Source organism: Ambystoma mexicanum, chromosome 7p (assembly GCF_040938575.1).
Source record: "Ambystoma mexicanum isolate Mex_15411 chromosome 7p, UKY_AmexF1_1, whole genome shotgun sequence".
Lineage (NCBI taxonomy): Eukaryota > Metazoa > Chordata > Amphibia > Caudata > Ambystomatidae > Ambystoma > Ambystoma mexicanum.
Window position 1 is genome coordinate 560194505 of NC_090939.1, and position 12881 is coordinate 560207385.

Consider the following 12881-nt stretch of genomic DNA (forward strand, 5'->3'; position numbering starts at 1 on the left):
GGGACGTGGGGACTTGCTGCCCATAATTCTTACAACCAAAGCATGGAGGTATGAAGTGGATTTACGATGGCATTGTATGTCAGGGGGTATGGGGGAAGGCAAATATCTTGTGCGGGTTCAGCAGGCAGGCGAGGAGGTACATCTGCATTATTCCAACATTAGTAAAACAAGGGCCTTCAGTTGTTAGCCCAGCCTGAGGAGGGAGGAGGGCGGGGGCTGAGTAGGTGGCTTTGAAGGGGAAGGTAGAGATGGCCCTGTGGCTTCTCGCATGGCTATGTTATAGGGTTGCATGCACATCATTATAAATGAGAGACGGGATTATGCCAGTATAATTATATATAAATATATATCGAAGACCATGCAAGCTTATGAACATTATATGTATTACACATTTTCCTATATCATGAGTACCATGTTTGCAAAATCATTTCTATCAACAAAGGTCTTATTAGCTTCACATCATTCACAGGGCTAAGGTTTTGCACTTGGGCACGGGACACGCAAGAAAAGCTGACATTAAAAGATGAGGTAGAAACAGTTTGGCATGTGTGTTAGCATAGGAAAGAGTCTGCAACATTCTGCTTATACTCTGATTTGTGTAACACAATGCTCAAAGAATAAACAAATACTTAAAAAGGCACTGGCCCTCATTACAAGTCAGGCGGTGGACCATGGTGCTATTAGCACCATGGTCCATGCCGGATTCCGCCATGGTGGATGGCGGAATTACCGCCCCCATTCCAAGGTGAGTGGGGCGGTAATTCCCCATTCACCATTGGCCCTTCCCCATTCCCCTTTTTGCCCCATAGGGCATAATGGGGATGGGGAAGGCGCTAATTACGGCACCGTAAATTACGGTGCCGTAATTAGCACCAAGGTCGCTTAGCGCCTTGGACTTTAACGCCTGCAAAAAGCAGGCGTTAAAGTGTGAATCAGGCGTTAAGCCCTTAACGCCTGACTTGTAATGAGGGCCACTCTCTTAATATGGTCGGCACTCATTACCCTAGAAACCATACATATTGCCATCCTTAATTGAACTTATATATTTTTTGAAAATCATAGAATACATAGGAATATCACACATTGCTTTTAAATATTGCGCAGCATCAATAATCCTTGATTAGTAATGGCAGGTTCGAATATATATATATTTTATAACTTTAAGAGTGGTTGATCTGGGGTGGGAGAGGGCTGTCTTATTTCAATATGAGCAATCAATCTCATGGACCTAAAGCTAATTTATCGTCTTACAGATGGCTTAGCAGCATGGGTGAAACTGGGTGGCACACGGGCTTAGCATACAAGTCTGGCACTTCAAACGGGGAACACCATTGGGGGTTATTCACAACATATATCATAGATGCGGGGGTCTGCGAGAGGACAGGACAAGTTTTATGGGGGCAGCTTTGTTTTTCTCAGACACCAGCTTTTTCCCAGTCATCATCAGGTCAATGATGTACTGCGGAAGGTGAAAGATATGGTGTTTGTAATGTAGCTTGTTCGTGCCTAGTCTCCCGTGGGAACAGGCCTTCAGCTGAGCCACCAAGGAGAGAAGGGTGAGGGAAGTGTTGGGCTCGCTGTGCGCAGTCAGGGGGGAGAGCTGCAGCCCAGAAGGCTGCTTGTGCCACTGAGGCCTAGATTATTATGTTCAAAATGGAGTCTGGGTGTATCGCAAAATGGAGTCTATATCATGCAATGGGATGAGCCGTGCAGCCCCGTGTGTCGACCCACAGCCATCCCGCATCCCGGGACCAGGTGCATAGATGGCTGTCGGTGAGTCATAGGCCTCACGCACGTGAGGAATGTAGGGGAGGTGGGTCCTAGAGACCTTTCCTCCCATAAAGTTTCACAAAAGCTCTCTTGGTTCAACAGAAACGTTCTCTGTCCAAACTCATTTCTGGAATGTTATTGCCAATTCTCAATCACTCTCAGTCTTTGGGGTTGAATGTCCCTTCACTTCTTTCTTGACTCATAGTTCAGTCAGGTTGGGCCTTCTGCTTCTCTTCCCTGACTCCTGAGGGATACCCACACTTAAATGCCTTTCAAACCTGTGTTTGTCTTCTTCTTTTTGGAGTAGCAACAGTGCATTGTGCTGTGTGACATTGTTGAGTACCATACACCACAGATCTGCAATGGGGCACAGCATGTAATGTGAGTATTAGAGGGCAAACTTAGTCTTAGTCACAGAAATCTGCTGTTTTAATCACCAAATGTTTGTCCTCTTCTGTTGTGGTACCAATGTGTGTATTGCAGTTGCATTGCAATGGAACCATTTTTGGTTGTTGCACAGGCGTCATGAGCCAAAGTCCTCTGTGGCATGGTGTTGGGAGGCAGATGAGTATGTCATCTATGGTGTCTAGCTGTCCCCCCGCCCAATACCTCACAGGTGAGAAACGTTACTCACTGAGGCAACTGTACGCCCTTATCCCAGGCAAGTGCCACAGGACATAGACACAATCTATGCTGAAGATGCAAAAGCAGTCATACTAACATAGTAGTAACAAGTGCATGCATTATATACAAAGTAAATTTGCACACCATATGAAGAGCATATACAATAGGTGATATATACATTTGTATATGAAGAATATTAACAAAACATCCACAGACATGAAGAACTCTAACATAAGCAATGTTTAATCTGAATGCGGCATGAATGATTTGCGAATATAACTCACTAATATTGAAACAATAGTGCACCCAATGGAGGGAGATAAGACCTGCACCCAATGGAGGGAGATGCACTCTAGAACTGCCTGCTGAAAAGGAGCCGGTAGAGAGAAAGGCCAAGGATAAAACATATCCACAAAGGAGGGAAACCCCAGTAGGAGGAAATTGCAAGCCGGCTCTGAAAACGAAAGTAGCAAGGAAGCAGAGCCGGATGCAGAACCAAGCACAAGAGGGACAAAGGGCAGAAGGAAACCAGGAAGGCTAAGGGTGAAACTAGGAGGGAGGCAGCTCAGAATGAAAGGGGGAACAGGAACAAAATTTCACGAACCAGTGGGTAGCAGCTTGAGCGTCAGTAACTGAAAACGAGCAGGGGGCGTGGCTACAATATATAAGGCTGGACAAAGGACATCTAGTCCATTAACGAAGGATTATAGGAGTCCGATTGCCGACCCTCCATCTTTCCCACAGCTTCCAGGGTCGTGTCATGACAGCATGCCCCCTCTTCATGATGGTCCCTCCAGGTTTACCTGGATGGAGCCTGTGGAATCGGCGGAGCAGTCTCGGGGCATGTATGTGACTCCTGGGTTCCCAGGTTCATTCAGCGGAAGTATAGCCTGTCCAGTGGACTAGGTACTATAGAGTTCACCGTCTACACCAGGAGTCTACCAGCCTTTCAACCTCGTATTCCTCGGGCTCTGGGTCCTTGGTTATTGAAAGACAAGGAATTGGGTGTCCTTGAGGATCAGGATGGTAAGCTTTCAGAAGTGAAGTATGAAAGACCGGTTGAATCCTCTTGAGTCTGGAAGGCAAGCGTAGTCGAAAGGCTACCGGATTGATCTTCAAGGTGATAGGGAAAGGGCCTATATACTTGGCCGAAAAGTTCCCAGGATGAACTCACCGTGGTCAATACTTGGTAGACAACCAAACAAGCGTGCCAACTTCCCATGAAGAGTTTGGTTGTTGTTTCTTGTCCGAATATATCTTATACCTCTTTTTGCTGTCTTCAAGGTTGCGTAGTACTTCTCTTTGTATCTGCCTCAGGTCTTCTAGATGTTGATCTAAAGTAGGCATAGTGGTGGTAGTGAGCCCGAAAAGGGGTACATGTTGGGGATGAAAACCATAGGTGTACTAGAATGGACTAACCCCAGTAGTTGAGTGTGTGGCATTGTTGTAGGTAAATTCTGCCAGTGACAGATAGGATACCCATTCCTCTTGTTCCTGATTGCAGAAGCAACAGAGATATTGTACTAGGGTGGCATTGAGCCGTTCTGTCTGCCCATTGCTTTGTGGATGGTATCCTGAAGAAAGCACCTGTCGGATACCCAGCTGTCTGCACAGAGTGTACAAGTATCTTGAGGTGATTTGGCACCGTCTATCCAACAGAACAGTTTGGGGAAGACAAATAGCCGGATCACATCATTCAGGTACATAGAAGTGGCCTCAGGTGCACTTGGTAAGCCCGGTAGAGGGGAAAAATGTGCCATTTTACTAAGAGAATCCACCATAACCATAATAGCCGTACACCCTTTTGACTGTTGGAGATCGACTATAAAGTCGGTAGATATGTGTTTCCAAGGTTGACATGGGTGTAGAGTCTTTTTGGAGTAGACCTACCGACTGTTGGGTAGAGGATTTGTTCATGGCACGTGTTGGACAAGACTTAACGTATGCCTTACAGTCTTTAACCATTGTCGGCCACCAGAAATGTTTGATAAGTAGGTCTAATGTACTCTTCTGACCCTTATGGCTGCGGAAGGAAGGTCGTGGCACCAGGATAAAGCTTGTGTCTGCAGTTGTTTAGATGGAAGAAACAACAAGCCCTTGTGAAAGTATAGATCCCCTGGTCTCTCCAAGCCTTGCTCTTGACCTTGGATCATCGGTAACTGATGGATGGAGTCCTCCACTTCCTTCAGAAAGGAGTGAATCGCCTCCAGGATCCTCTTTCCGGCCAATATCTCTTCAGTTCCTTGGGATTGAGTCTCCTCCTAAGAATCTGGACAATGCGTCTGCAAGGGTATTATCCTTCCCAGGTAGGTATGTTATGACAAAATCATACTGGGTGAAGACATAAGCCCAACAGGCATGGCGGGAATTACGACATTCCATTTTTTGCAACACCTTAAGGTTCCTGTGATCAGTGCGAACCAGAAAGGGATGTGTTGCCCCTTGTAATAAATGTCTCCATTCAATACATGCTTGGCGGATAGCTAACAGTTCCCTTTCAATCACAAAATAATTGCGTTCACAGGAGGTCAAAGTTTGTGAATAATAGGACACTGGATGTTCCTTGCCATCTTTCCTCTTCTGTAGCAAAGCTGCCCCTATAGCTACGCCCGAGGCATCAGTCTCTACAATGAACGGCTGTGATTGATTGGGTTGGACCAATATAGGGGCTGTGATGAAGGCCATCTTGAGATGTCGAAAAACTTCATCGACGCCCCTGCCCCACTCAAACTTTCTTCCCTTCTTGAGGAGGTTGGTAATAGGCAAAACAATGTCTGAAAACCCAGGGATAAAACTTTGATAGGCCTAGGAACCTCTGTACATCTTTAGGGGACTTTGGAGTGGGCCATTGTAACACAGCCTTGACCACATCAGGATCCATCTGGATTCTGCCCTTTGAGAGGATAAATCCCAGATAAGAGACCGAAGGAGCCTCAAAGGTGCACTTCTCTGGTTTAACCAGGGGTTGATTGCTCTGCAATCTTTGCAATACTTTGGTGACAAGTCGTCGATGTTCCGTCAGAGAAGAGGAGAAGACCAAGATGTCATCGAGATATACCACTACCGAAGAAAACAACAGGTTGGAGAACACCTTGTCCAGAAAGCGTTGGAAGACAGCGGGGGCATTAACCACGCCAAAGGGCATCACTTGTACTCGTAGTGCCCCAGTGGTGTTTTAAATGATGTCTTCCACTTATCACCTTTCTTGATTCCAAGCAGATGATAGGCCCCCATTAAGTCAAGCTTGGTGAACACGCTCGACCCTTGTACTGCCTCAAGCACATCCTTAATTAGAGGCATGGGGTAACAGTCCTTCACTGTTAAACTGTTTAAACCACGGTAGTCTATGCAAGGGTGCGGCTCAGTAGACCCTTTTTTGGGTATGAAGAACATAGAGGCCCCCGCAACCGGCCAAAACTCCTGGATGAGTCAATTTTGCAGGTTGGCTTCGAGGTATTCCTTGAGGGCCCTTCTTTCAGGCAGAGACATGGGATATATACGACCAAATGGTACCAATGCTCCAGGAACCAGATCTATGGCACAATCCTTGGAGCAATGGGGTGGAAAGGCACGAGGGAGTTCGAAAAATATCATAAATTGCTGTTAACATGGAGGGATAGTTTGTATGACTGTAGTGGACATGGAGACCACTGTCCCCTCGCCAGATTCCTGAGTGGGTTGCTGCAGACAGTGTAGATTACAATATTCAGAGCAAAAACAGATGGTGTTGGCCTTCCAGTCTATAATAGGATTATGCCTTTGGAGCCAAGGCATACCCAAGATAATAGGGAAGTGGGCCACCAGAATGACATCAAATGTGATCTGTTCCCGATGATGAAACAAGGTTAATATAGCGGCACAAGATTCCTGGACTACGGGCCCAGAGACTAAAGGTGACCCATCTACCCCTTCTACCGGAAGGGGATTGCTCTTGTTACACAATGGAATTTGGTGTTCTTGGGCCCACTGTGTGTACAGGAAGTTGCCTGCGGCTCCACAATCCAGCATTGCCCATACTTCCAAGGTAGGCGAAGCCTTGAAGGTCAGCTTGACCGAAAATACCATGAGTGTGTTGTCTTCCGTATCTCTTTCTGTCTGAGTAACCTTGCAGGGACTAGTTGCTTCCTCCCGGGAACGTTCCCTGCTTAAATCCGGAGGGCTGTGTTTCCCGAACACCTGGTGGTACTTCAGGACAGTTGCGTAACAGATGTTTAGAAGAACTGCAGTACATGGAGAGCCCTTGCTCCTTGCGTCTCTTGCGTTCTTCGGGTGATAAAGGGCCTCTTGCTGCACCAATCTGCATCGGTTCTTCTGTCTGAACACGACTGGGCTGCAGAAGTGGTGGGGTTCCAATAGAAGGGGGGAACCTAGTTCTTCTCCTTTCCTGTCTTCTCTCCGACAGTCAGTATTCAATTTGAAGAGTGAGAGTCACCAAGTCTTGAAAAGATACATGGCAAGCTACCCTTGCCAGCTCATCCTTTAGGTCATCATGTAGCCCCCTACGGAACAGGGTTTGATGTGCAGAGTCTGGCCAGCCTGCATCTACTGCCAACTTCATGAAAGTGGAGGCATAGGTGTGTAGGTCTTGAATACCATGGCAAAGATCTAGAAAAGCTTCATATGAGGAGTATTGAACCTCTGGACGGTTGGATCTGGTTCTGAACCATTGGGTGAAAAGAAAATAGTCATTCATCACGGGATCGGCCATAGTGATCAGAGGAGTTGCCCAAGCTAGGGCATTGCCCACCAAATTGGACACCAGGAACCCGACCTTGGTTCTATTTAGCTCATAGGTCTTGGGTCTAAATGCAAAATACACCATACAGGCATCCAAAAATTCTTTGAGAGTCTTGGGTTTCCATCATATTTTCCAAAAGGGAAAGTGAGGGGAGGTAAATCAACTCGATTGTTTTCTCGAGCGGTAGCTTGTTGTCTTAGGGCTACGTTCTCTGCACAAAGAGATTGAACTTCAACTTGGAGTCCTTGAAGAGCAGTGACGATCTCCTGATATTGCTCCAGTGAAGCCATGTTGGACTTATGGTGTTGCAAGCTGTCAGGTTCAGAGAACTCCTCCCACCGGCTCTCCTTACCTGAAGTTTCCGAAGCTCTGCCTGAAGGATCAGTCCTCTTCTTTCTTCTTGCCTTCTTGGGGTCTTCCTCTTCCTCCTCTTCTTTCTTCTTAGTTCTCCTCTCCTTTTTCTTTTCGTAAAGGTAGGGACAGGCCCCTCCAGAAGCCACCTTGACCGCAAGGGAACACAGCCAAAGGGGTATCCAGAGGAGCCAGCCCCCTAACAGGGAAAAAGCCGAAATTGGCAAAAAAAACTTGTGCCGCTCTCTTGTAGGACGCTGTACCTCTGGAAGATGGTAAGGAGGTAAGTAGAGCCGGTAGAATCCGTGTAAAGCTCTGGTCCGGAGTGGGGATCGATGGAGAAAAATGGAAAGTAAAACCGAGAGCAGTGATACAAAGAGCTAAGGCACAGAAAGAATAAAGAAAGGGAAAAAACACAGATCTCAAGGACAGGGAAGTAGAAGAAAACCAGTAGACTACAAAAGGTGGGTTTGAAGTACCAGGCTGGAGCGATGGGTACACAGGGAAAATTGGTCAGAATAAAGATGGAAGGGCTGCAAGAAAGAAACGGAGAGAGAGAAAGCGAGATAGAGATAGAGAGAGAGAGAGAGAGAGAGAGAGAGAGAGAGAGAGAGAGAGAGAGAGAGAAAGGAGAGAGAGAGCAGACATAATCAAGAGTGGGACAAATAAAAGTAAGCTAGGAACAAAGACGTGCACCCAATGGAGGGAGATAAGACGTGCAACCAATGGAGGGAGATGCACTCTAGAACTTCCTCCTGAAAGGGAGCCGGCAGAGAGAAAGGCCAAGGATACAACGTATCCACAAAGGAGGGAAACGCCAGTAGGAGAAAATCGCAAGCCGGCTCTGAAAACGAAAGTAGCAAGGAAGCAGAGCCGGATGCGGAACCAAGCACAAGAGGGACAAAGGACAGAAGGAAACCAGGAAGGGTAAGGGTGAAACTAGGAGGGAGGCAGCTCAGAATGCAAGGAGGAACAGGAACGAAATATCACGAACCAGCGGGTAGCAGCTCGAGCGTCAGTAACTGAAAAGTTGCAACACTACGAGCAGGGGGCGTGGCTAAAATATATAAGGCTGGACAACGGATATCTATAGGTGTCCGATTGCCGACCCTCCATCTTTCCCACAGCTTCCAGGGGTGTGTCGTGACAAGTTGACCTAGCAAACAAATTGGACTTTTGACCTCCGTGCGTGGCCCGCACCTGCACTGCATTTGTACTACCTACTGTAATGAATCATATTTTGGCATGCATATGTACTACCTGCTGTATTCGTACTAATCTGAATTTTTGTCTATGTAACCTGTAACCTATAAGCAACTTGTAAGCCTAAAGTATTCTTGTTCCCACGCACTGCTGCCTTCGGGTCTGGTGCACGCTACAAATAAATAAAAAAATAAACAAACAAGCAGGATACTCCCAGTTTAATTAAAGTTGTATAAGGATACAACAAGTCTTTGTTAGCCAGGTGCAGGAAAACAGTAAGCTAAAATACTCCATGAAGGATATCTCAAGAGTGTCCCTGGAGGCAACAGAATATATGGCACACACATTAACAAGAGCTAAAATCTTAATAAATATTTGGTCAATCTCTTTCACACATGGTACCGCAGCATGTGACAAAGCAAAAACAAAGAGGTGATGGCTGGAAGGTTTAGACTGAATCTTAACCACTGGAATTGCTCGGGGCAACCCTCCAGACCATCGTTCTTCGCCTGCCAAGCCATTACAGAAGGGGAAAGACCATATGCAAATCAGGCTTGGCCCCACCCCAAAAGGGGCAGTCCAGCCCGAACTGCTAGGTCACATCCATTCTGCACGAGACCACAAGCATCCCCAAACATGTTTCGCCCTTGTTGGGGCTCCTCAATGAGGAGAAGCTTGGGTCTCTAGGCCCAGCAGGCACGGGACCCATAATTAGAGAACATTGACTAATCATTAGAAGCCAACATAGATAATGCACCTTAACTACTCTCTACACGTACACATAGACATGAGGTGCCACAGAAGGTGAAATGCAAAGAGATTGCCCAGTCTCATGGCCTGAAAATGAGGGATGGTAACATCTTTAATTGAATAAAAGGACAATCCATGGGACACACTCCTCCTACTACCTGTCTGGTTCATATCTTGTCGATCTGTCAAGGGTTCAAGTTTGGTAACAAATGTGCCAACCTATCAAAATCCTTAGAGACATGCCATCCATCCAGTAGTATGCCAGCCAACCTCCTGTCACAAAGATGATTTAATTTAACCTTTATCAATATAGGGGTTGTAACAGGTGAAGCCATGAGGTATGTGTAACACAATAAACATGTTAACCCCTATAGCTGCCATATGTAGCCAAGCTCACTAACCTTTCCCCAGTCCAAGTAGGTGTTTGTAAACTGAGATTATGTTATGACATCAATGATGGCAAGTTTTCAGAATGTAATCAATTGTTTCTAATTTGTAGGATGAGAGACACACTATTAGAATGCTTGTATGCTGTCCCTGCTTTACTTGGATGGTAATGAAGCTGGATGTTGCTGTGCACTTTGTTTACCTCCTCATTTGAGTCTGTCTGGATTGACTCCAGTTCCTCTCGGTCTGTTTGGTACTTTTTGGCCCGTTTTACCAATGGAGTGGGTAAACAAGGTCACATGTTGCTGTATAACCCTCAACTTTTTTGGCAATCTTAACAGATGGTTGCAAAGGATGTTTGGCTAAGTGTTCTCTGATTGTCGAGGGGCCCCCACCATGGTCCCGAGGACTGCATAGACAACCTGTGGAGAGCGGGATCACGCATAACAGAAATCGGTTGGCGGGAGACCTTTGAAGAAAAGACTCATCCGGTCACCACAGACAGCCCCAATGGGGCGTGGAGGGTTATAGGCTGATCGGGGAGACTCAACATCTAAGACCGTCAGTAGATCCATGGATATAATTATGAAATAGGAGTGGGGGAGGGGATTTTTGTATTTTGTGGGATTGTGAAGAAATAAGAGATTAAGGAAAGAAAGAGATATCTTCTGAGAAGGGTTGGCAAAGATTTTGTGGTAAGCATCATTATGGGGCAATAATAAAAAAAGAGACATATCCCTCATAGAGGGTGAGAAGACAGCTGAATGTTATTGGTGTAATCATTGCTGGTGCCAGCCTTATCTTGTGAGATAGTTAGGTCTTGTTGAAGTGTTTTTTTGTGAATTCATGGAAGACCTCAATTAGTTGTGTGGGCCGAGGAATGTGGTCCAGTGTGGGAGCAGCAAGATTGCACTGCTCAGAGCATGAGTGGCACATATGGTGCCGATCAGAAGGGTTCAGTGACAGAGGAGGCGTGTTCTCAGAGAGAACTGTGAATGTGAACTGCACCACTGATTGTGAATATGGAGTGGTCCTACACTTCCCCACACATTCATACCGCCTGGGCCACTGACTGTGGAGCACTCTGCCTCTTCTCTGCATGTGTAGGGTGCAGGAGATTAAGGGTCCGCTTCATGGGAAAGGGGCGTTGCGGTAAGCAGCAGAATCTGGATTGCGCTGATACTGGGATCAGAATTCTATGTTTTATGTATCATTTTCTGTGTGGTTGTGTGTGCATGTATGCGTACGCAAATGAGTGAGTGAAGGTTGTATAGGTGATTGACTGCTCTTGTGAATGAGCAAGTGTATTGTGTATGGGTGCACATGAGACTGAGTGATTGAATGCTGTGTGAATGTGTGTTTGAATGAGCAAGTGTATATGTGTGTGCTTGTGTTTGTGCCAGCTGGGGGAGCTGATTTAGGGGAGGCTAGCATTTTTTACTGAGCATCTATGATTCTATGATACAGGACGCATGATAAGTGTTATTATGTGGCTAGACTGGCATTTTGCCTTGCCAGTCTTGTCATTTCTTACACTGGCATGACAATTTTGATTGGGCATCTATTATAAATCAAACATGATAAATGTTACTATGTGGCTAGATTTGCTATTTTGTGCAGCAGGCCTCACCATTTCTTACTATGGCATGACATATTTTATTGGGCATCTATGATATGACTGGCATTTTGGTGCTACCAATCTGGCCAATTCTTACTGTAGTGTGACATTTATTGTTTACAGATGATATAGGATATATTCATAGTATGTGTTATTATGTGGCAAGACTGTATTCTGGTGCAGCCAGTCTAGCCATTTATTACTGTTTCATGACATTGGGCCTCATTCCAACACCGGTGCCGGTTATCCCTTTGTGCCTGATTCCGAGGTCCCCAAACGGGACCCGTAAGGTATGTTTGGTCGGACCAAACGTACCTTACAGTTCCCGTTAGGGGACATGGGCGTAAATAATGGCCTTGGCATGCGCCAGGCCATTATTTTCGCCCTCCCCATTCCAATTTGAGCCCTGTGGGGCTTAAATGGGAATGGGGAATGGTTTGGTAAATGGGGACTTACCGGTTCCTCCAAGGTAGGAATGGACCGGTAAGTCCCCATCTCACCAAACCGTTGTCGGACCCGGTGTTGGAGGCAGCCATGGTGCAAATAGCGCCATGGCTACCTCCAAACTCGTAATGAGGCCCATTTTCTGATGGGAATTGATGGTAAAGCAAGCTTTATCAGTGTTATTACCAGGCTTCACAGGCATTTTGGTGCTTCCAGTCCAGCTATTATGACTTATGCTCTCCTTTGCCCCGTCCCGAGACCAGTGGAACTGCAGTGGCAGCTATATCTACTAAGTTTCAGTTTCCTGATGGCAGCGAAGGGTGGCTGCCACAATTGGTGTTTTTTCTTCCTTGGTGCTGGAGCTGGTGTGTGCCAGGTACCTTTTTACAGTGACACCATCTTCTGTGATGATGATTGTAAAGAGAAGGGTGAGGGTCACCTGTCAGGCGTGGGTTTGCTTTCACGAGAACAGCCTTTTTCCCAGTGAAACATGTTTTCCCACAATGCTGATTCACCGATTCTTGGGCCATAGGGAGCATGCTGTGCAGCCAACCTCCTGCTTATGATACCACATCCAGTCTAATAACCAGAACAACAGACGAAAATACTTGACACACAATTCATAACTTCCTCAGATGAATTACAAACATTAGTTATATTTCTTTGACACTATGTCGACACGTGTTTCAGCTGGATCTCGTTAGCCATGCACTCAGGCTAAATGCTGTTCCAGCCTACATCACGACAGGAATGGCATCTGAATATTGTGCTACTCTCACTAAACTACGGTATTCAGGGTGTCTACAATAAAAACATATTTTACCATATTGGGAGTTCTATCTGTACTCTAACTCTATAAATGAATGAATCATATAGAACAATTTAAGATACAAGTTCATTTCATCACGCCAGTGCATACCGTGTATTTATCGCACACACTTTCTCAGCTTCTAGCCAGCCAGTATTTTACTCAACATTCTGCTTTTTAGTATTCTC